General features: G+C 37.9%; 1 long non-coding RNA gene across 1 annotated transcript in view; it reads right to left on the minus strand.

Annotated features, from left to right (window-relative positions):
• LOC110307404 overlaps nt 1-23,514 on the minus strand; it is a 72,171-nt gene that overhangs the window by 12,665 nt on the left and 35,992 nt on the right. Inside the window, exon 4 of the long non-coding RNA XR_002379382.1 lies at nt 2,823-3,187. This is a non-coding gene — a long non-coding RNA (uncharacterized LOC110307404). The remainder of the gene's footprint in view (nt 1-2,822; nt 3,188-23,514) is intronic.

Consider the following 23,514-nt stretch of genomic DNA (forward strand, 5'->3'; position numbering starts at 1 on the left):
CCTGCGCTCCCGCTACCCCGGTGCTGATCCGGCTGGATGAGGCCTGTGGTCCTACTCGATAGATTAATTCTAATAGAAAATATGTTATCTTGTGCTTTCTCCTTCCAGCTTTTAAATTTTTCTTCATTAAATATGTTTAGTGTTCTGATTATTATGTGGCAAGGGGAAATTTTTTTTTTGATCCAATTTATTTGGAATTCGATATGTTTCTTGTGCCTTTGTAGGAATCCCATTCCTTAGATTAGGACTTTTTTCTTTTATGATATTTTTGGGCATTTAAGCTGTCATTCTTCTTCTTTTTCTGCCCCTCCTTCTTCTCCTCTTCCTCCTCTTCTTCCTCTTCCTCCTCTTCTGCTGCTGATGTCTGGTCTTTTCTCACTGTGTCACAATTCCTGAATGTTTTGTGACAGGAACTTTTTAGATTTTACATTTTTTTGGCTGATGGATCACTGTTTCTATCATATTTTTATGAAAGAAAATTTACTTTTGGCAGTCCATTCCATCTCTGTTGATAAAGATTGTCTTTATAGTTCCTGTTTGCTAACCTAAAATTTTCATTTTCAGAATTCTCTCAGTTTGTGATTTCTTCATTGTTTTTAATTTCCAGTCTTGAAGAATTTCATTAATTTTCTTCCTCTTCTTTTCCCATTCTTCTTGATGTTCTTTAAGGGATTTATTTATTCATTTCTTCCATTTTTTGTTTTGTTTTGCTTTGTTTGTTTTTGTTTTTTCCTCACTTTCTTTAAGGAATTTATTTACTTCTTTAATGATTTCTATAATCTTCATAAAATCGATATTAATGTCTTTTTCTTATACTTAATCTGAGTTGGCTTACTGTATTAGTGTAGTTGGGCCTTGGTTCTGACATATTGTCCTGTCTGTTGTGGGTCCTGTTTTTACTCTGTTGTCTAGGCATCTGTGTTTAGGGACTAGGGACCAATTTCTCTAGTTTGTCTTTGTTAATGGGTATTTTTGTCCTTGTATTTTGTTTCCATTCTGGTCTTCTGGCCTTGTTGCTTATGATTGAGCAGAGGTGTTTTGCTCAAGTTGGAGACTGAAGTTATGGCAGTCAGTATTGTCTCTTATGGTGCAGGTTGTTTCTACCTGAAATGGGGGCTAGAACATGGTGTTAAGAAAGAGAGTGAGGATTATGGAGGGAGTAGTTGTGTACTGAAAGGGTGAAAGAGGTTCACAAGCAGGCAGTCTGGTTGGCACAGCCTATCCTTGAGCAAGAGATGTCCACTCGAGTTAAGGGGTAGACTCAGTAACAGGTAGGGAGATTTGGAGAGAAATGGTGGTCCATGAGGACAAAACCTACTGAGTTAGATAGTTCAGTGGGCATTGGCCTACCTGTTCTGATTTATGTGGTCTGCACTTAAGCAGGGAATGTTACTGTGTGATATCTGTGATGTGAAGATGATTTCCTGTTACTTCTCTCAAATGGAGGAAGCTAAGCTTTCAGATAGACAAGCTAGTATGTGACGATTGTCTTTTTTAGTGCAGACTGTCCATACAGATTACTATAATCTGGGATTACTACACTGTAGGGAGTGATTCAGATACTTTGATTAGGAATCTGCATGTGAATGCTGAATATGCTGTTTTCCCATTGGTTCTTGATCAATCAATAAAGATGCTAGCAGCCAATGGCTGGGTGGAAGAGGCAGGACTTTCAGGTAGCTGCAGATGGGTTAAAAGACTTAGGAGGAGGAAAGGGATTTGCCATGCTTCAGTGGGAAAGTAAGCCACCAACCATTTGAGATCTCTGGTGGAGTAGTCATTGCCTGTTTCCCTGACAGTGCGTGGGGTAGCACCTGTCTACAGTAGTAAGCTACTGTGTGGGTTTCCCAATGAACTTGGGACCTCTTAAAGAACAACCAGTGCTCATAAACACAGACCCTGAGTCCTAAGTAATTTATCCTTCTTTCTGTCAGTTCCATAAGTCAAATAGTCTCAGGTCAACATTCAGCATGATCAGGGTGAGGATTCTCTTTCCTGGTTTGTAGATAGCCATCACCTGTCTTGTAGATAGCCATCACCTTATGAGGCAGGAATATAAGAGCAATATCCAAATGATGAAAGTCACCCTTTCTTGACTTCAAATTATCTACCAGTGGCTCCAAAAGTGTCAGCAAGCTTTAAACTTGAAGTATGAATTGATTGATTAGCAGTTGAGATTTAGAGCATTATAGAGATTTTCGAATGTTAGAGCATTATAGAGATTTTCGAAAATTATCTCACTATACCAAGGAGCTTTTTCAAAGTTCCCCTTTGGTGCCATATGCTGGGATCGAAGGTGGCCATTTCCATGACTTACGTCATTGGCTCTCCTAATGATTGCATAAGTCTCTTATTTCCTATATTGAAACTCTTTAGATTTTGTTGTTTTTTTTTAATCTGACTTTTGATAAATAGGTGCACTGAAAGATAATAATTTACAATAAGAAAGTTCTGTACAAGTAATCAGTTGTGTTGTTTCTATACTGTGTAGTCTCTAGGTCCATCTACCTACTCCTATATTTATTACAAACATTCCCAAATTAACAAGTTGTTATATATGCTATTGAATGACACACTCAGCATGTTTTCATCCGGAGAACACTTGAGAATTGGGCTGAGTTCTCTATGCACAGAGCCTAGCATGCATTGACCTGAGAATAACAAAAGGGACTTCTGTTATCCTGGTTGATGCAATGGATAAATCATGCTTTTCATTGTGCCTTTTAGTACCTCAGGTCACAACCAGGAACCTGAGGTATGATTCTGGCAAACTGGAGTCTTCTCTGGCTCCAGGAAGCAATCCACATGTAAGTATATCTCACCTTCTAGAAGTTTTTAAAGGAGATGGTTGGTCATTTGAAGGTAGATTGGAATTCCCACTGTAGCCCACACATTGCCCTTCTAGCAATGAATTAGAGTTTATCACTGGCATTGAAAGAATAGCCTTCACAGGTTTCTGGATGGTCTGTGTGTCATTCTTACATGACAAGGTTGCAAGGCTCTGGATGGTTTTGGTTGTTGTTGTTGTTGTTGTCCCTACTGCTATGTTCACAGATACAAGTTTTAGAGGATTAAGAAATGTTGTCCTCCAAGCCAAGCACAAGTTAGCATTTTCGTGTTCAATATTTTTCCAGTGTAGCACAGAGCTTCGGGCATCTGTCTGGGCACTCCTCCCCACACCAGGAATCTGGGAAAGGGCAACAAGAAAAACTAACATCAACATGTTAATGCTCATGCAGCTTACTGTGCCATACATGATTAATGAATCCCTTTGTCTCTTAACCAGGAGTTTCCTGTCTTCTGCCACCATCAGTGAAGCAGAAACAGACTAACTTATTAGTTTAAAATAGGATAAAATCAAATTTCACTTCTAACAGCTAGTTGACACAATTTGCTTCCCAACTACTTCAGAGTCACCCAGCATCTTGTGTTTCTTCTGCTGGCTAAAGAGCTTCAGGGACACAGACATTTGTTACTTTATTACATTCCATGTGTTGTCTAATGAAATAGTCCACATATTTCAGGAAGTCATTAGCACTCACTGTTTATTGATTGAATTAGTGAAAGTATCAATACTGCCTGATTTAAATGTTCATTAGAAAACCTTAGAAAGAAATGGACATGTTTTATGCCTGAAATTCTGCATCAGCAAGAACTTTAATGTTTTTATTGTGAGGATTAAATAAGTCAGATTTTGTGAGGTCACACTTAGCTCATAGATACTCATAATTAATTGAATTCTTCTCCATCCCTTCATTTCAAATCACTTATTTCTTAAACTATATATAAAACTACTGTTCTCTGGACTGTTTTTCTCATATGAAGAATTGAAAAATAGTTGCAGGATTTCTTAAAATGGTTTACTTTGGTAAGAAGTAGAGTAAAATAAAACATTCATATAAACTTAGTTTAAGGCATAACTGCCTCTCTTGATTTCATGTGTGTGTGTGTGTGTTTGGGGGGTAGGGGTGGGGCAGGATTCTTTCGTGGTATTTGAGACCTAGGTTCTCACACTCGAAAGTACTCTACTATTGAGTTATATGCCAGCCCTTCTCTTACTATCTTAAGTATTGGTATCATTGCTAGAATCTGTAATTAGCAGAGAACTTTGTGTATGAAATGGCATTGGTAGATCTTCTCTTCTACTTTTATTATACATTTCGGGAGCAACAATGTTCATAATGCACAAATCTTATAACAGTAAAGCTTGTAAGATTTTAGGTTAATAGCTGTTTTCAGAAGGTAAAAAGATCTGTAGTTACATGGAGACAGTCAGTAATTAAACTCTCTATCCCAGACAGATTGATTCCATGAACCCAATGGATATTGAAACCCACTAATTCTGAAGTTCCTTGTATAAAATAATATAACATTGCCTGCAACCATTGTGTTCCCTCAACTTACTTCAAGTCACCTTTAGACTATTTAGAAAAACTAACACAATGATGGTGCTATATGCATAGTTTTAATATTGTATTATTTAGGCAATGGTACAGAGAGATGCTGCACATGTTCAATGTGGATACATTTTACTCTTGAGTTGGCAGTTGGTCAGGGAGTAACACTTGTAGGAGTACAACTTGCAGATATAAAGTACTGATTATTCTTGTCATTTGAAACTCCCCCGTTCAAGCCTTTTTGCCACCTAGTCTCCATTCCCATAGCAGGCACACATAGTTTGATGACTCTGCCCTAACAAGGCTTTAAAGTAAGCCACTGGGTATGAACCAAGTAAAAACATCCAGCGTGATGGGTTTGACAGACTCTGTAAGAGCTGAACTCCTTGGTTTTGGAAGGGCCGAACCCGTTTTGGTTTCAATTTTCTAATTTGTGGTAAGGAATACCTCAAGATTTAGTCAAGGATTAAGCCTGTGGTTTAACTTCCTTCTTCCTAAGAGTATGAAGTGTTTAAGTCAAGCCACCAACCCGTATCCCTGCAGATGAAACCTATTTGCATTTCTCATGCGTGTAAGCCCAGTAAATGTGATTGCTTCCAGCTCACTGCCACAGCACTACTCTGCTGCCATTCTGTTACCAAATAACGAAGCCTCAAACAGAGGCTCGGTCTGTGTGCTAAGCAGGAAGCATGACTCACGCCTGGAACCTAAAGAGCCAGCAAACTGCAGCAGAGCTCTTAACTGGCTAAAAGGGCTGTTACCATCGCTTTGTAACATATATTCTAAGTGATGGCCTTCCCCACATGCTTTCCTAGGGAGCCTGGTTGAGGGCTAAACAGATTGTTTTCGTTCCTAACCACAGTACCCCACTGGTCCCAGTGGAAGACTCCTCACAGAATTTGATATTTACTCTTTTGGCATCTGTGCTTATGTATTAGAATGCTGTTGTTAAAAATGTCAACAACCAACCAACCAAAATCCCACTACAAATTATACCTCACATTGGTTTAAATACTTCACTCATATATAAGTTAGTGGATTTAAGGCAATGTGTGATGAACAGGTTTGGGGTTTTGTGTTTTTCCAATAAATTCTTTTTTTCCTTGCCTGTTAGTTCTTTCGTTTTGTTACAGGAAAATAGTTTCAGCTATGCCAAAATGCCCAACTCTAGCTACTGGGTTTGCAATACAGACCTTCCCCATTTATGCAACTATAGAAGAAAAATACCACACTTTACAGTATGTATGTCTCTTGAATAATTACAAATCACCAGGCCCTTCTTGAATCAGTACAAAGTGCAGGCAGAATCAACCAGGCTACTTAGCGCCCTTACCTCATTCCTTGTCTCTAATCTGAGATATATGGTGCCATTCACCAGTCACAGAGCCCCACAACATGGCTCTTAGTCGGTGTTAACACAGATCAAAAACACAAGGCCATTGCCACATGAAATCTAATTTAACCCCTGAACTAAGGAGGCTTGTGTTGGGGACTTCAGATTCACAAAAATTGTCATGTAACCTTTTTTTTCCTTGTTCTTGTGAACTCTGTTCACTTCTGTTTCACGGAAGACCTTTGCAACGAAACTGCTCCTTGATTTCCGGTTTGTGTATATCCCTCCCCCTCCCCCTCAAAGTTCTCATCTTGTCTCTGTAACATCAGCACCAAAAATAATTCAGTTACTTTAAATGCCATATGGAATAAATAAATGTTTCAAAACAGATCAAATTAAATTCCCTGTAGAACTTCTCAGCATTGGTTGCTCTGATTAAATATGGAAGGAGAGCAAAAGCCACAGCATTGGCGGGCTTATAAAAGAGAAATGAAAAGAATCGGAACGCAAAAGACTAAAGTCACTTGGTGAATTGGAAAGTGATGTAGTATTGTTATTTTTATACCCTCCCAGATTAAAATAAAAACTACGGGCTTGCAGCTGAAAATTATCTGGTCATCACAGCCTGGCAGGGTGCAAGGGCACATGTGCTATGTGGTTGGAGAGAGTGGCTATTGAGAGTACTGCACTACACATGGAAACAGCTATATTTGGAGGAAAATGGAATCAACCAAATAAAACCCAAGGAACAAATTTTGAGCCAGGAAGCACTGTGTCCCAAGTGTTGAAAGGGAATCAGAAAAAGAGGAAGAAGAGATGGCACTTTCCAGACTAGAGCTCTTTCTGTTAACTAAAATATTTTTTTTAAATACAGGAACCCAATTTTAAAGGAAGGACGATTCCATTAGGCAGAGGGGCTGCTTCTGAGCAATGATATCTACCAGGTGTGAAGAAACAGTGACTAACAGATACTGTGTTGCTAATTTTTCTGTTATCAATCACAAAAGCCAAAACAAGTTATTAAACATTATAAATTTAATTTATATATAAAGTATCGGGAGAATGGAAAAGTATTCATATCAGGCAGAACCAATATGCCAGGTGGTGTGGTTTTCCATCACCCTTTCTCCTGTGCTTTGAAGTCTCCTCTACATTAAGAGTGTGAATATCTCCCCCACACATGAAGTCAGGTGGGAGTACAGAATACCCATGGTCCTCACCTCCAGGAAGTTGGTGATGTAGGTTCACTCCGGCTTAATTAGTAATTCAAGAAGAAGTTGCTTCTGTTTGAGATCTAAAAGCACATTTATGTGTGTGTGTGTATGTGTGTTTGTGTGTGTGTGTGTGTGTGTGTGTGTGTGAGTTTGTTTTTCCTGAACTTTCCATGAGGGGAAAAAAACTGGTCTATTTTTGACAGATGAAAAAAGAGTTTTTTGGTACTTGTCTGCCAGCTTCCTGTTAGTCACCAGAGAGGTGACAGGTTTTTGTGTTTTGTTTTGTTTTTTTCTTAATTTTATAATCAAACAAAAAGCACCAGCTTCAAGACCCGTTATAATACAATGAGATAATTATTATAAACCACAACTATAACTTCTATGAGAGAAGAGAAGTGAGAAGAAAGATTGTGAAGTTTGGGAGGCCCACAGATGGTTTCACTGAGGACTGGGTGACTCACTCAGCAGACAAGAGGAAGTGAGAGAGATTTCCAGGCAGGAGACCTACTTCCAAAGATAGAGGCAGTGAGTGCTTCCTGGGCTGGATTTAGGTACACAATGGGTCAAAATGATATACTTAGCTTTAAAAAAAAGTCTGTATCAATGGTTTCCAACCACTCGCTCGTGAGGTGGATTAGTACCTGTTTTTGAAGAACATGAAAATATGTGCAATTCTTGAATTATTGCTGTTGTCAAATATTGTAACTGTTGGTAAAGCTTGACATGTAATGTAAAAAACAATGTCATTTTAATGATAATTTCTGTCTTGTAACTTACTATAAACAGAATCTCATTAAGCCATCTAGGTTAGCCCATTATTGCATGGCTCAAGAGACCTTCAAAATGCTGGGACTACCAGCAAAATGCTCAGCTTAATTCTGCATAGTTTTATAAATAGTGGACTTCCTGCAGATGTGTGACTGAACAAAAAAGGGTGATTTACTGATCATACATGCTGTGTGCGGCAATAACTGCTTGAGGTCTTCTTTCCACTCCTGTGACTTATAGGGTGTAAGGAGGACATCTCTGCAGTGAGCCCCGCTACATGCCTTAGGTGAAGGTCACAGTATTTCTATGGCCTGCTTCAAGTGCCAATGGTGGGAGAAGGATAAAAATGACCTAGTACCTCCAGCTATTTTCTCAAATGCCACTGCACCATATTTTGGGATAGTATGTCCTGAATTCTATCAATGGTAACACCATTTCCTCCATTACTTCAAATCAATGTTTTGGTGCTTAAAATACTTGTGAAGCTATTGCTTAAAATAAGTGACTTCAGAAAGGCTTTTAAAGTTGTTATTGATTAGTTATCTCTGGGTTTTTGTTGTTGTTGCTGTTGTTGTTCTCAATTATTTTTCTAGAGGGCAACTTTGAAATGATGTATTCATAACATGTTGTTTTGTTATGTCCCCTCCACCAGTTATAGGAGAGCTTTCATCTCTGTATAAGTGTCATCCTCTAGTTAAGACCTCCCTCCACTTCTCCACCTCTTTCCAGACAAGTTGGGATTTTCTTATAGTTTTGGTTGTGAGCCTAGCCTTTAACGGCTGAGCCATCTCTCCAGCCCCAGTTGGGATTTTCATTTGAGTCTTAGTTGTGTTTATTTTCTTTAGTTTTAAAAATACATTAATTTCATCAGATTAACATTAAATCTATTTTTAAAATCCACAAGTATATATATATATATATATATATATACACACACACACACAAGTATATATATACACACACACACACACACACACACACACACACACACACACTACATATATATATGTGTGTGTGCTTATGTACATGTATGTACAGGCACATTCACATGCCATACCATGTATATGGTACTCACAGGGCAACTTGAGGGAGTTGGCTCTCCCCTTCTCTGGGTTTTAGAAATTTAATGTGGGTACTCAGGTTTTATAGCAAGCACCTCTACCTGCTGAACCATCTTGTCAGCCCTAAACTTATACTTTTTTGATTCTCTAGAGAAAATAAATTTCTAGTCATTTGCAGGAGAAAACTTCATAATTTCTTACAAGGACTACATCTTTATGGAGGTGCTCAGGCTTTGAATCTTATTTGTTTGTTTTTCTTAATTAAACCTATATTGTGTTTGAATTTTTTTTTGAAATCTTAAAAATAATATTGGGGCTGGAGAGATAGCTCAGCGGTTAAGAGCACTGACTGTTCTTCTAGAGGTCATGAGTTCAAATCCCAGCAACGACATGGTGGCTCACAACCAACTGTAATGAGATCTGATGCCCTCTTCTGGTATGTCTGAAGACAGCTACAGTGCACTTACATATAATAAATAAATCTTTATAAAATAGTATTATTTTATCCATCCCATGGTAAAGTTAGAGAGGCCTGCCTATTCATAAAGAAGAGGAAGTGGTTAAGTGGCTATCGAGGAGAATGGCATGTGCTGCCACTTATAAAAATAGTAGGACTCCAGAAGCAGGTTCATATAGGGTATAGACAAAGTAGACATGAAACATGGAGCCTTATATGTTCATTAGTGTCAGGACTAGATTCATTTTACTACTGGGGCTCTTGTCATGTGTCTTCTAGGGACTAAAGTGGGGCCAGAGATGGAAGCCAGGCTAAAGAAAGGAGCTAGATTATAGGGGCTGTGAATTTCATTAAGGACTTTTAAGATTTTCCATGTGGAATTCAGCAGACACACTGTAGGAGGAACTGTGAGGCCACCTCTGCATAAAAACCGGGGGCTACAGAGCCACAAAGGCATCTCCTGCAGAGGGACCAAATTGAAAATTGCCTGAGAGACCTAGGATTGCTGGTACAGACTATGCCAGCCAATGGGGAACTGCTGTTTAGAAGAGATGCTCTCTTGGGACCAATTGGGGCACATGTGGAGGGTATTGAAGGAACTTGCTGTAGTCTTCAGACAAGCTTGCTGCTCCATTTCTCATTTGCTTCTGGAGTCTGTGCAGGGGAATCTGCACCACTTCACCTCCAACACCCCAGTGCAAGTAGGGTCGAGCAGTGGGTCCAGGGCACAGGCAGCATCTGGTGCCTAGTCTAATGTGGACAGACGACATTATCCTTGTTTTGTGACTGCTTTTGAACCTCCTTTTCTGCGGGACTGTTTTTGCCTGTTGCAGTAAGGACTGTGCTCACATTTCGATCTGCTCTGCTCTTCTTTTCCTTGAAGTGCTTCTGTCGTGCCCCTTCAGTTGGCCACTTAGTGTTTTATGTTGTTCTTTCTTTTCTTTTTCCTTTCCTTTTGCTTTTCCTCTCTCTTTCTCTCCCTCCCTCCCTCCCTCCCTCCCTCCCTCTCTCCTCTCTCTCTCTCTCCCTCTCTCTCTTTCTCTTTCTTTTTGCCACTACCAGGGATTGAGTGTAGAACCTCATCATACTGGCAAGCATTCTTTTTGATTTAACTCCAATCTCAAATGGTCACTGTAGTTTCCTTATTTGTAATAGTGGTTACAAGTAACATTTGCTTTCTAGAGTTGAATAATGTCCCCAAATGGGAGAGAAAGGTGTGGTATAAAATCAGGAGCATGAGTGCCAAAAGCATGGTGATTTTCTTAAAGCATTGTCTATGAAGTCCTCAGTGGCTAATGCTGGTCCTTGGCAGGGGTGGGAGTGTGTGTTGTTACATCATAGATATTTGAATAACAGGACTTGGAGTCATCTGGTCTCTCTCTCTCTCTGTGCTGATATATGCATTCATGATGCACAGCTCAAGACTGGATCCTATTCCTTGTGCTTTTATAGAAACAAAGGTGTCAGTACCAAATGTTCCAGCAGTTACCACGTGCTTTAAAAAGTGTCAACCTTCATGCACAAGAAAATACTGGAAAAAATATTGTTCTAATTTTTCACTTAATATGTTTTAAGAAATGGTAACTATTCATAATGAACAACTGCTAAACATCTAGACATAATAGTTATCCCAATGAAGTGTATTAGTGTAGTTTCTTCAGTGCAAGAAGAACTAGCCATATTTTAAAGGAATTACTGGTTTTACTGGTATGTCACACACACACACACACACACACACACACACACACACACACACATATAGATATCTATCTATCTATATCTATCTATATCTATCTATCTATCTATCTATCTATCTATCTATCTATCTATATCTCAGGCTTCTCAATCCTGAGTTATAGGCAAATTTTCATCCCAATAGAAGATGTGAGTTTCTTGTTTCAAGGAAGACTACTGATATATTTTTGTTGTAATGAGACAGGAGATAACACTCAACAGTCATGCTATACTTGTGAATTTTTATGTAAGGCATTCCAAAAAGTTGTTTCATATAGTAATCTAATTTTTTATGCCAATCATTTTAATAATTTCGATCATTTCAAACTGGTTGTCCTGTTTTGTTTTGATTGACAAGGTCCTTCTAATCAAATGTTAAGTGGGGATAGGAGTTGATGAGTGAATCACACAAGAATACATCCTTCTCCATCTCTAGGCCTGCCTTTAGTTTCTAATCACTTTTCAGACACTATAAGGATTTTGGAGTAACATTACACCTAAAATTAGTGCACAGTGTTTCCAACTCCTTGATTACAGACAGGAGCTTATGTTCCAGTGTGAAATTTAAGCCCCAGGATTAGTGAGAATGTCCCTAACTGTCTCAATCCTGTTTGACGTCAGAATGCCTCTCTGTTAGTGACCCAGAACCCTATCCATGCACCAACTATATATACTATCTGTTTAAAATGAAAACAGACAACATCTCTGACACCCCCCAAGCCAGAACAGTAAGAAGGATCAGGTAATCAAGAAATTAACTAGGAAACTACCTGAGTTAGATAAATATCAGGATAATGAGGGAGAAGACATCTCACAGGTGCCTTCTGAAGAGAAACATCAATCTCATCTTCTTCAGAGACTGTCAACTAAAGCTCTATTCAGTAATGTGTGTATAAAGAAACAGGAAAGAGAGCAGATGATTGAAGAGGATCATGTCTCTGGATCCCTAGATGTTTCCTACTGCAATAAGGTCACATATAAAGCATGACATTAAAGAAATGCTTCATGGTGTCCATTATCAACTCCTTCTTCCAGCTGAAGAGAAAATATCTTGTCTGGACCCCCACTGCTAATTTGATGCACAGGAACCCTTTGCCAGTCATAAAGATGAGCATGGGAAGTCTCTGGTGACCATCTGGATGGTACACATTATCTGCAGGAGGTGGGAGGAGTCCAACTGCTGCCCAACAGGTAGAAAACCCATTAGGGCAGTTGTTCTCAACTGACACTTTAATGCAGTTCGTCATGTTGTGGTGACCGACAGCCATTTAATTATTTTGGTTGCTCCTTCATAACTCTAATTTTGCTATACTGTTATAAAATGAAACATCTCTGTGTTTTTCTATGGTCTTAGTTAGGGGACCCCTTTGAAAGGGTTGTTCAGCCCACAAAAGGTTCATGACCCACATGTTGAGAACCAATGCTCTAGGGCTATATTGAATCCTTTATAGAACACTGTCAGTAAAACAAAACAAAACAAAAACAAACAAACAAACAAACAAACAAAAAACCACCACCACTAAAGCTCCAGCCATCTCTCTAGGTGTATGAATGAACAAACTGAAAACAATAGTTCCACACTCTTAAAGGCAAAGTAGAATCTTATGGGTATCATCATGTTGCTGTCTCCTCCAGCATGGTAGTAGGAAGTCAATGTGGTCAGGTGACAGTGAGGTGGCATGGTGCTGAGGTACACATGGTTCATCCCAATATGGCTCATTCTTACATCGTTACAAGAATCCAGTTTTCCAGGACATTGTAAAAGCCTGCAGAAATGTCTTTGTATTCTCAGTTCTCAGCAGATATGTTGTCTATGTCTTATCTGTTCCCTTTTTAAGGTGTTTAGGAAACTTTGCCCAAACTCTAAGTTAGAAAGCTGGGGCAGGAAATGAGGGCTCCTGACTGTTACGCCAATAGTACCAAGGTGGATATTCTAACCTAGGAAGACGGTGGGTTTTTATGCACTCCATATCTGACATTTCCAATCCTAAGTCTGAAATACTGAGGAAGACCCACTTCTACTTTTCTTTCCCTCATGCTGCTAATGAAATTCACTATCAATATGCTTGCCCACAGCATCTCAACTTCTGAACAAGACAACTAGGGGATTACTTTATACCTAAAAATGACCATTTAAAACACCTATGAGAAAAATATCTTCACCCCCCCCCTTAAGAATGCAAGAAAGGGATAGGGGGCTTGCAGAGGGGAAACCAGAAAAAGAGATAGCATTTGAAATGTAAACAAATAAAATATACAATTAAAAAATAAAAAAAGGAAATGTAGGGACAAAGAGTGAAGCAGAAACTGAAGGAAAGGCCATCCATAGACTTCTCCACCTAGGGACAAATTCCATCTGCAGACATCAAACACTATTACTGATGCCAAGAAGCACTTGCTGACAGGAGCCTGATATAGATGTTCCCTGAGAGGCTCTGCCAGAGCCTGACCAATACAAATGGAGATGCACACAGCCCAACATCAGACTGAGTGCAGGGATTCCAATGGAGGAGTTAAGGTAAGGACTGAAGGAGATGAAATGGTTTGCAGCCCCATAAGAAGAACAAAAATATCAACCAACCAGACCACCATAAAGCTACCAGGGACTAAATATGAGAATCAGATGGCTCCACCTGGATATGTAGCAGAGGACTGCCTTATCTGGCATCAGTGGTAGGGGAGCCCCTTAGTTCAGTGGATGCTCAATGACCCAGTGTAGGAGAATGCTAGGGCACTGAGGTGGGTGTGGGAGCACCCTCCTAGAGGCAAGCGGAAGGAGGGAGGGTATAGGGTGCTTTTGGAGAGGAAACTGGGAAAAAGGATAGCATTTGGAATGTAAATAAATGAAATAGCCAATAAAGAATTTAAAAATTAAAAAAGAGAGAGAGAGAATGGAATAAAGGAACTCATATATCATCTCAGGACTTGTTTTTGTTGTTTGTTTGCTTCTGTTGTTGTTTTTGTTGTCTTGAAAGGAAGGAAGGAATGAAGAGAAAAGAGGGAGGGAGAGAGGGGGGGAGGGAGGAAGAGAAAGCATTACTGTAATGTTTCAGTGCTGTGGGCGTGGATCAGGACTAGAGAGGTTTAGAACTTACCAATTCACACACTCATACCCAAGTTCACAACTTAAACAGCACTATTGTATAGGCTCCAGCCCTAGGGTATAGATTCCAGTGGTATTCTTGCTTTTATACTTAGCTTTTGTTGCTGAAGCCATCTTAATCTTCTCAAGTGAGTTCTGTCGAAAGAGCCTTCCTCTCTGAAATGGATTCCCTCACTGGTCAGGACTTCTTCCAAGCTCCTGCCATAGTACACTTATTTTCAGGAAAACATTGCTCATTGAACTTTGCTGTGATCCTAAAGAAGAACTGTCTCAAATTCTGAGAAGAGTTACTATCTGGTGTTTTCTTAATGGTATATCCCTATGAGGCATATTATTTTAATCCATCCAATATAATATTTTCTATACGATTGACAGAAATGCAAAAGAAGTAGATATATTCAGCAGCCACCAATGGGGAAATGGCTACTGGTTGAATTAGAAGTTACAGTGGAATTACTTTGTGCTCTCTTGATCAAATAGACTTGATATTGTGAGTCTCACCTGGAGAAGTAGACAAGACATAAGAGACACATGTAATAGTGGTTTTATGTATGAATTTATGTAAGATGTAGATGGTTATGAAAAACATAAATGCAGATAAAGCAAAAAGATGAGGATAGTTTTGAGGTCCTTAGGGCATAGAATATGTTAAAGAAAATTGAAAGTGGATTATCAGATAATATTTTGGGGCATGCTAGAAAATGTTTAAGGTATCACTTTGAAATGCAGCAGAAGCAAAGTTTGACGTAGAGTGAAGAACATCTATTACTTAAGGACCATTCTAACTTTATCATTGTCTAAACAACAGTTTTAAAACTCTCAGCCATCTCAATGACCTACAGGGCTATGAAAAACAGTGTCTGAATCTCAGACATAGACTTTCAACAGGTCTATAGTAGGGTCTCACAATGTATGTTTCTAAGAACTACCCTGGCCCAGATAAGACATTTGAGAAAATGTTGTTTAGGTAGACAGAAGGTCTCTGCTAATCTTTGCTAGAGAAGTATAAGAGATAGGGGATCAGAGGGCAGTGAAGATATGGTGAGATCACACAATGAACCCAGCTGTTCAAACTTAAGAAACTTGACTAGGAAACTGCGAAGTAGGTACAGAAGATGAAGGGTATTAGACAGTATTTTTGAAACAAAAACAATACGATACATATATAAATACATGGATATAGAGTTAAAATTTCTTACCTGGTTGGAAGTAAGCAGAGGCATGGATGGTGATGTAAGACACAAAATAGAGGTGTGGGAATTCACAGTTAGAAATAGGCAATTTGATCATATAGACCTGTGTAAGGATGATTATGTTGCTATAGGTGCTCCACTAACTGGTAGTTAGTAACTATAGTTACAAATCTAATAATCCCACATGGTAGAAGGAAAAATGTCTGTAAAATTAATAGGAAGGAAGAATTAATGACTTGTATATAAACAAATTAATTGCTGTCATGATTGAATTTAAAATATATTATTGAAAGTTAGAGATAACATTAATTTTGGATGAATCAGTGAAGAAGGGCACCAACAACCCTAGTATAACCAGATAACCACTGGTAACCACTGGTAACCACTGGTATGACCCCTAAATACCCACCTCTATGCTGTAATATCTTCTTTAATTTCTTATTCTGAATATGTCAGAACCTGAAAACTTGTTTAAAATGAATCAGAGAAAGGACAGAATATTATTTCTAGGATTATATCATAAAAAGAATAAGAGTGGGAAATCAGACATTCACAGCTAGTCTGCAACCACCTTTGGACTTTGATGACTTAAATACCTAGTAGCTTGTTAAGCTGTTTTTCTCAGTAATGAAACCCCTCAAACCTACCACTTAGTAAATTCCATTTTGCATACACAAATATAAGATTTGAGGGTATATACTCATTGTTTTAAGTAAACATATCTGTTCTTTTATCATTCTCATAGGATTGTGTGAAACCCTTGTAAAATTGACCTGCCCACATCTTTTGTATTCTATAAGACAAACAACTTTTTATGCAGCTATGAAGCTGTGGACAGCATAATTCTCACCCCACAGATTAAACATTTTCATGTAGCCCTTTGCCTACAACAGTTTTGCTTTATTCTGAACTGAAAACATAGATTAAAAAGGGCATTTCTAAATTTGAAACAGATATTCTTATTACTTCAGTAGATTTTTTTTTCTTTAATTGAGCTTTCCTGGGATACAGTGTATGTATGGGTCTACTTATTCACCAATCTGTCCTTTCAATGTATATTTAGTTACAAAATATCTACTGGATTTAAGTCCACTTCGGTAGGGACAGGTTCTGTTCTGTAGTGATCCTTCCAATATTATTCTTCTAAGGGACAGTGGAATAGAGGGATTTATGCTAAAGAAAGTATACATTGAAATTTTATGGTCTGATTCTGAAGTATTCACATTGGGACTATGTTTTGAATGCCTGGTCATCAGATAGTGGCACTATTTATGTACGTGTATGTATGTGGAGGGGGGAGGTCCATAGACAAGACCTAGTTGGGAGAAGTAGCTCACAAGGATAGGTCTTGAGAAGTTCCAGCTATGGTCTCTGCTTCCTGCTCTAAAAAGATGTGAATAACTTTTATCACGCATTCCTGTGGCTATGAGCTGAGCTCCTCTGAAATGTCTCTACCACAATGGACTGAATTTCTCTGAAATATTGACCCCAAGATATCTTTCTCCTTTTAAGGTGTGATTGTCAGGTGTGGGATCACACCTAAAAAAGTAAAGCATACACTGAATATTATCAAATCAAGATAGTATGTAAAATCCTAGTTATCAGCGAATTTTCTTTCTTTTTTTTTTTTGTTTGTTTTTGGTTTGTCTGGTTTGTTTTTTGTTTGTTTGTTTTTTTTTTTTTTTTCGGTTTTTCGAGACAGGGTTTCTCTGTAGCCCTGACTGTCCTGGAACTTACTTTGGAGACCAGGCTGGCCTCAAACTCAGAAATCCACCTACTTCTGCCTCCCGAGTGCTGGGATTAAAGGCGTGCGCCACCATGCCTGGCTTCGAATTTTTTTTCTCCACTTAACCTCATTTCTCCCTTTTGTTTTAGCACACTCATAGCAAACACCTGTACAATAGGGATTCAATTTATATGACTGTATGTTTTTGTGCCACAAGAGTAGATTGTTGATTTATTTGCTCTTTCAAAGCAACCAAAGAAACTACCTTGTTAAGGTACTTAAAAAACAAACAAACAAAATCAACTTATTTTCTCACTTCTTATTTAATAAACAAAAACACATTACAAATTTAGATCATTGTAGCATCCAATTTTAATGAAGAAGTCAACACTCTCTTATCATCTCTGAGGTTCTGAGTAAATGAATTTATAAAAAGCCTCAGCAAGAACAGACAATAGTGTTATATTTTTAAGCTAAAATGTCAAATTTAGGGTAAATGATGCTCAAATCATTCTAAAACAGTTTCCTCATCTTTGCTCCTATAATAAAATAATCATAGGTGTGCTTTCTCACTACCAGAGCAGATGGCTCTAATGATTTTTCTTGCCACAGTTAATTCCTTTGCAAACAAGGGAGACAGGTTGGCAAATGTGTACTGAAAGTGCGATGTCACTGTTCATAAATGCTCTGAAAGTTTATTTTGTTCTATCATTACTGGAAAATGGTGTTTGCCTAAGCGAAATCATTTGTGTGAACCATCCCTGAGACAGTGCTCTTGTTGTGATAAATTACCTGTAAAGTGAATGAGCATCACCTGGCTAATGTGGTTCGGTGGCACAATTGGCTTCATGGAACAAGTCAGCACCTCTCTATTCTCTGAATTAAATTTTATGAAGGAAGCATACTCTTTCCTATTTGGGAACATATTCATTCTAGTGTGTTTAAGACATCATTCAGAAGCTACTTAATATAGTGTGTATATTAGCAAAAAACTGTAAAGGAAAAAATGCTTTAGTAAAATTATATTAGCTTAATACAAATATCAAATAGGGGATTCATAAATCTAAACAAGGTTTTGAAATAATGCAAAAAGATTTTCATAAACTTATTTTCATTGTTTTAAGTTACATATGATCTCTGGTTAATCAGAGAATGGCGTAAGTGCACATATATGCTTCTTTAGTAATACCAAAAAAACATAAAACTCAAATTGAATTACTTTGAAAACAAAATATTTGGGTTGTGTATTTCTCAATAACTTTATGGCCTCAAAGTTAGTGAATGATTAGAGGTTTTAATCTTGCCCATACTTTCCATTACACATGCATCTAGGAAGTAAACATTCTATCATAGAACTAGCATTTATCACTTATTGATGTGAGTAATGCTTCCAATTAGAACATACAAGCCTTGTTTACATTCTTTGCTGATCTTACTTAAGCTAAAATATGTTTCATGATTGGTGATTGATGGTTTGCCAGAGAAACCATTTAAAAGGTAGCAAAGATAGACAAGGTGTTGGGATGCCTCTGACTATAATAAATAACATGAAATATGTGTTAAGAAAACTGTGAAATTAGATATTGAAGAGCACTGATGCTTGGGGTAGTCGATGCTTTGATTCAAACTGGAATTATAAATAAAAGCAAGTTGCACTCTAAATTGCCCTAGACCAAGGAAAGTTACAGGTGGCATTAGTGATAGCCTCTCATATATGCCCTGAGGTTAGAATGACTAAGGATATCTGGGGATAAAATTACTACCCCCTTGACTTTCACAACTGCAGGAAAGAGTCACCACTAATGTAAAATGTTGGCTTGCATGATATTTATACTTCATTATTCTAAGGAATAACAATATCAGAAACAAAAAAAAACTATTGGTTTTAATTTTCTCCATGCATTTAAAAGTATACTTAAACGACATAAAGCGCCCTGTCTAAGCCATTGTGTACAAACTAAATCCATCAGAATGTTTCACACAAATAATTTTTGAGAGACTTCAGTATTCATATGTATTTTCAGAAATATTATTTGTACCTAAATACTTCTTTTCTTGTGACCATATATTACTTTTCATCAAAGTCCATGAAGTTTTCTAACAATTTACATTAAACAGTCTGTGAATTTAGTTTTAGAAAAATAACAGACAACTAGTGCTTCTATTTGTGAAATTGAAAAGTAGTATTTCTCATTCACTAGTCATTGAAAGAGTTTTATATCTTCTATATAAACATGATTCTTGAAAAATTAAGTTTTGCTGCATACTAAATAATTTGCTAAAGAAATAGTATTATTCTGTGATCTTTTAAATTTTTCATTAATCATTTTTTTTTTCCAAAATGATTACCCAGCCTCTTGTGGATGGTGGGTATAGAGTCCTGGACAGGACTATGTCCTGGAGATACTGTAATCAAACTCCTTTGACCTGCAACCCTTTTTACTACCATTTAACTCATAAAAGTGTGTGGGATTTTGCAATTTATCAAAATCTTTTACTCAGTATGTCGAGTGAAGTATGGCCTGCCATTTCCAAGCAATGGTATGCACCTAACAGCAGTTGTCAGAACATGATATATTGAAATTCCATGCTTTAAAAATGTGTTATCATACTCCATCAAAAGAGAAAACATAATCATCCAAGAGCAGGCTCTCTCTGTAGGAAAATATTAAAAAGAGCAAGAAGAATTCAATATCAATTTAATGTCATGTTGTGATAGTGTACCGATATTTTAAAATCTTGACTTTGAGACCCACAGTGAAAATTGAGGTTAGTACCTAGGAGGTAACAGCTAGGAATCCTTGGCTTTTGGAATTAAGGTTTTTTTTCTGAGAGTGAAATGAGACACAATTGTCTCAAAACAGCGGAGAGTAGCCGCTATTGAAATGGCTGCACCTAAGCAATAATGTGCCTGTTGTGTCTACAATCAACCAGCAGCAAACTTTGACTACTAGAGTGTCAAAGGACTGCCTTAGCATGACCAAAGCTATAACAGACTCAATTTTGTTTGGTCCCACTTATTTAAAAACAAAAAACAAAAACAAAAACAGTATCTTATTCTGTGTGAACTTGAGTTGAGAAACAATCTTGACATCAAGGCTCATTTTGAAATCCTCTTTCTGGAAAGAAAATATCACCCTGCACTGTGTTCTGCATTTAAAAATAGTGGTCCAGTTTGCAACTTAGCCACATAAGTGTGGCAAGACAGGTAGCCTGTGTACTTTCATGTCACTGCAGAAAGAGGAAAACTTGTGTATATAGCTAACTATGTGAATATATGTGTAAGGTAAACTCAATTTATAGTCACTAATGGCTGTTTATTCTTCAACTATAGCAGAACTTTGCTGAGGACCAGAGCGACTACAGAAGAGTTTAGAATTTTCTTCCCTTTTCTCCTGTGCAGGTAAAGCAAGCTTGGATAGTGATTAAGTGTCCAAGATATACATCTGACCTGTGAATGCACATAACAGGGATAGAGCTTGATTTTCCAAAGTTGATAGGTGTCTTATATTATATGTGGACTTATATAACATCATTGCTCAAAGGGCTTGTTCAAGTAGGGAAATGTTAATCTTGTAATTATGCTAAGAAAATTTGAACATTAAAATTACTACTTTGGAGTGAGTTGTGATGGAATTTCAAAGGTTCTGAATTCAGGTGCTATTAATTTCTTCAGTCCCTAGATAACTTATTGCTAAAGACAGGGTTTACAAAATATCTAGACTAGTGATGTCTCAATCTCTAGGAAAAACTTTCAAGGATTAAGAGTTGCCCTAGTGACTTTTAACAGTGTTAGATGGTAATTTCATAAAACCATATAAATATTAAAAAAGAATATAAGTCTTATGAGGATCATATTCTCCTCTGAGATATCTTCTTTCTGTAGTGAGTTAGAGATAGGATAGGTGAAACTTTGATTTTACTTACATTACATGCTCTGATTAGCCATTAAGGAATACCCCTTAAAACTTCACTTATAAGATTTCCCCGTACTGAATGAAGGTCTTGAAGAATTGACCATCTGGCTCTCTACAGTCTAAATTCTTGAGTTCTTTGTATTTATTGAATATTAGCCCTCTATTAGTTATAGGATTGGCTGCAGTTTTGTTCTATTGATAGTTTGCCTTACAGAAGCTTTGTAATTTTATGAGGCCTTATTTGTCAATTCTTGATCTGAGAACAAATGCCACTGGTGTTCTGTTCAGGAAAATTTCCCATGTGCCCATATGTTCAAGGCTTTTCCCCACTTTCTCTTCTATTAGAGTCAGTGTATCTGGTTTTATGTGGAGGTCATTGATTCAGTTGGACTTGAGCTTTGTACAAGGAGATAAGAATCAATCAATTTGCATTCTTCTACATGCTGACCACCAGTTGAACCAGTATCATTTGTAGAAATTACTGTCTTTTTTTCCACCGGATGGTTTTAGCTCCTTTACCAAAGATCAAGTGACCATAGGTGCACACTAATTTCTGGGTCTTTTATTCTATTCCATTGATCTACCTGCCTGTCACTATACCAACACCATGGAGTTTTGTTTTTTTTTTTTTTTTAATCACAATTGCTCTGTAGTACACCTAGAGATTAGGAATTGTGATTTACCCAAAAGTTCTTTTATTGTTTAGAATAATTTTTGCTATCCTGAGCTATTTGTTATTCCAAATGAACTTGAAAATTGCTCTCTCTAACTCTATGAAAAATTGAGTGAGAATTTTAATGGGGATTGCATTGAACCTGTAGATTACTTTCAGGAACATGGCCATTTTTACTATATTAATCTTGTCAATCCATGAGCATGGGAGATCTTTCCATCTTCTGAGATCTTCTTCAATTTCTTTCTTTAGAGAATTGAAGTTCTTGTTGTACAGATCTTTCACTTGTTTGGTTAGATTTACACCAAGATATTTTATATTGTTCATGACTATTGTGAAGGGTGTTGTTTCCCTAATTTCCTTCTTAGTCCATTAATCCTTTGAGCATAGGAAGGCTACTGATTTATTTGTGTTGATTTTATATCCAGCCACTCTGCTGAAGTTGTTTATCAGGTTTAGGAGTTCTCTGGTGGAATTTTACGGTGACTTAAGTATACTGTCATATTATCAGCAAATAGTGATATTTTGACTTTTTCCTTTTCAATTTGTATCCTTTGACCTACTTTTGCTTTCTCATTGCTCTAGGTATAAGTTTGAGTACCGTATTGAATAAATAGAGAGAGAGTGGGCAGCCTTGTCTAGTCCCTGCGTTTGGTGGGATTGCTCACTCCAGTCAGAATAGCTAAGATCAAAAACTCAGGTGACAGCAGATACCGGCAAGGATGTTGAGAAAGAGGAGCACTCCTCCATTGTTAGTGGGATTACAAGCTGATAGAACTACCATGGAAATCAGTTCTGACAGTTCCTCAGAAAACTGGACATAGTACTACCTTATGACCAAGCTATACCATTCCTGGGCATATACCCAGAAGATACACCAGCATGTAATAAGGACACATGCTTCACTATGCTCATTGCAGCCTTATTCATAATAGCTAGAAGCTGGAAACAACCCAGATGTCCCTCAACAGAAAATGTGGCACATTTACACAATAGAATACTCCTCAGCTATTAAAAACAATGACTTCATGAAATTTGCAAGCAAATGGATGAAACTTGAAAATAGCATTCTGAGTGAGGTAACCCAGTCACAAAAGAACACACATGGTATGCACTCACTGATAAGTGGATATTAGCCCAAAAGATTAGAATACCCAACATACAATTATCAGACCATATGAAACTCAAGAAGGAAGACCAAAGTTTGGATGCTTCAGTGCTTCTTAGAAGGGGGAACAAAATACTCACAGGAGGAAATATGGAGACAAAATGTGGAGCAGAGACTGAAGGAAAGGCCATCCAGAGACTGCCCAACCTGGGGATCCATCCCATATAGAGATACCAAACTCATACACTATTGTAGATGCCAAGAAGTGCTTGCTGACAGGAGCCTTATATAGTTGTCTCCTGATAGGCTTTGCCAGACCTTGGCAAATAAAGAGGCAGATGTTTGCAGTTAACCATTGGACTGAGTGCAGGGTCCCCGATGGAGGAGTTGGAGAAGGAACTGAAGGAGCTAGGGGTTTTGCAGCTCCATGGGGGGAGTACCACCAAACAAAGAATACACATAGCTCTGACCGCCCCAGTGTAGGGGAATACCAGGGAAGGAAGGAAGGAGGGAGTAGCTGGGTGGGGGAGCACCCTCACAAAGGCAGGGGGATAGAGAGGAGAAAGGGATTTTCCAGAGGGGAGACAGGGAAAGGGAACAACATTTGAAATGTGAATAAAGAAAATATCTAATAAAAGGAGAAAAAAACCAATTGATAACCTGGACCAAGAAATGTAGATGTTATTGAACAGTTATGAAAAAGGGGGCTCTGATTCTTTCTTCTCCCCTTATCTCTCTGTGTATGTCTCTGTCTCTGTCTCTGTGTCTGCCTCTGTGCCTCTGTGCCTCTGTGTCTCCATGTCTCTGTCTCTGTCTCTGTCTCTGTCTCT

This window comes from Mus caroli, chromosome 12 (assembly GCF_900094665.2).
Source record: "Mus caroli chromosome 12, CAROLI_EIJ_v1.1, whole genome shotgun sequence".
NCBI classification, from domain to species: Eukaryota; Metazoa; Chordata; class Mammalia; order Rodentia; family Muridae; genus Mus; species Mus caroli.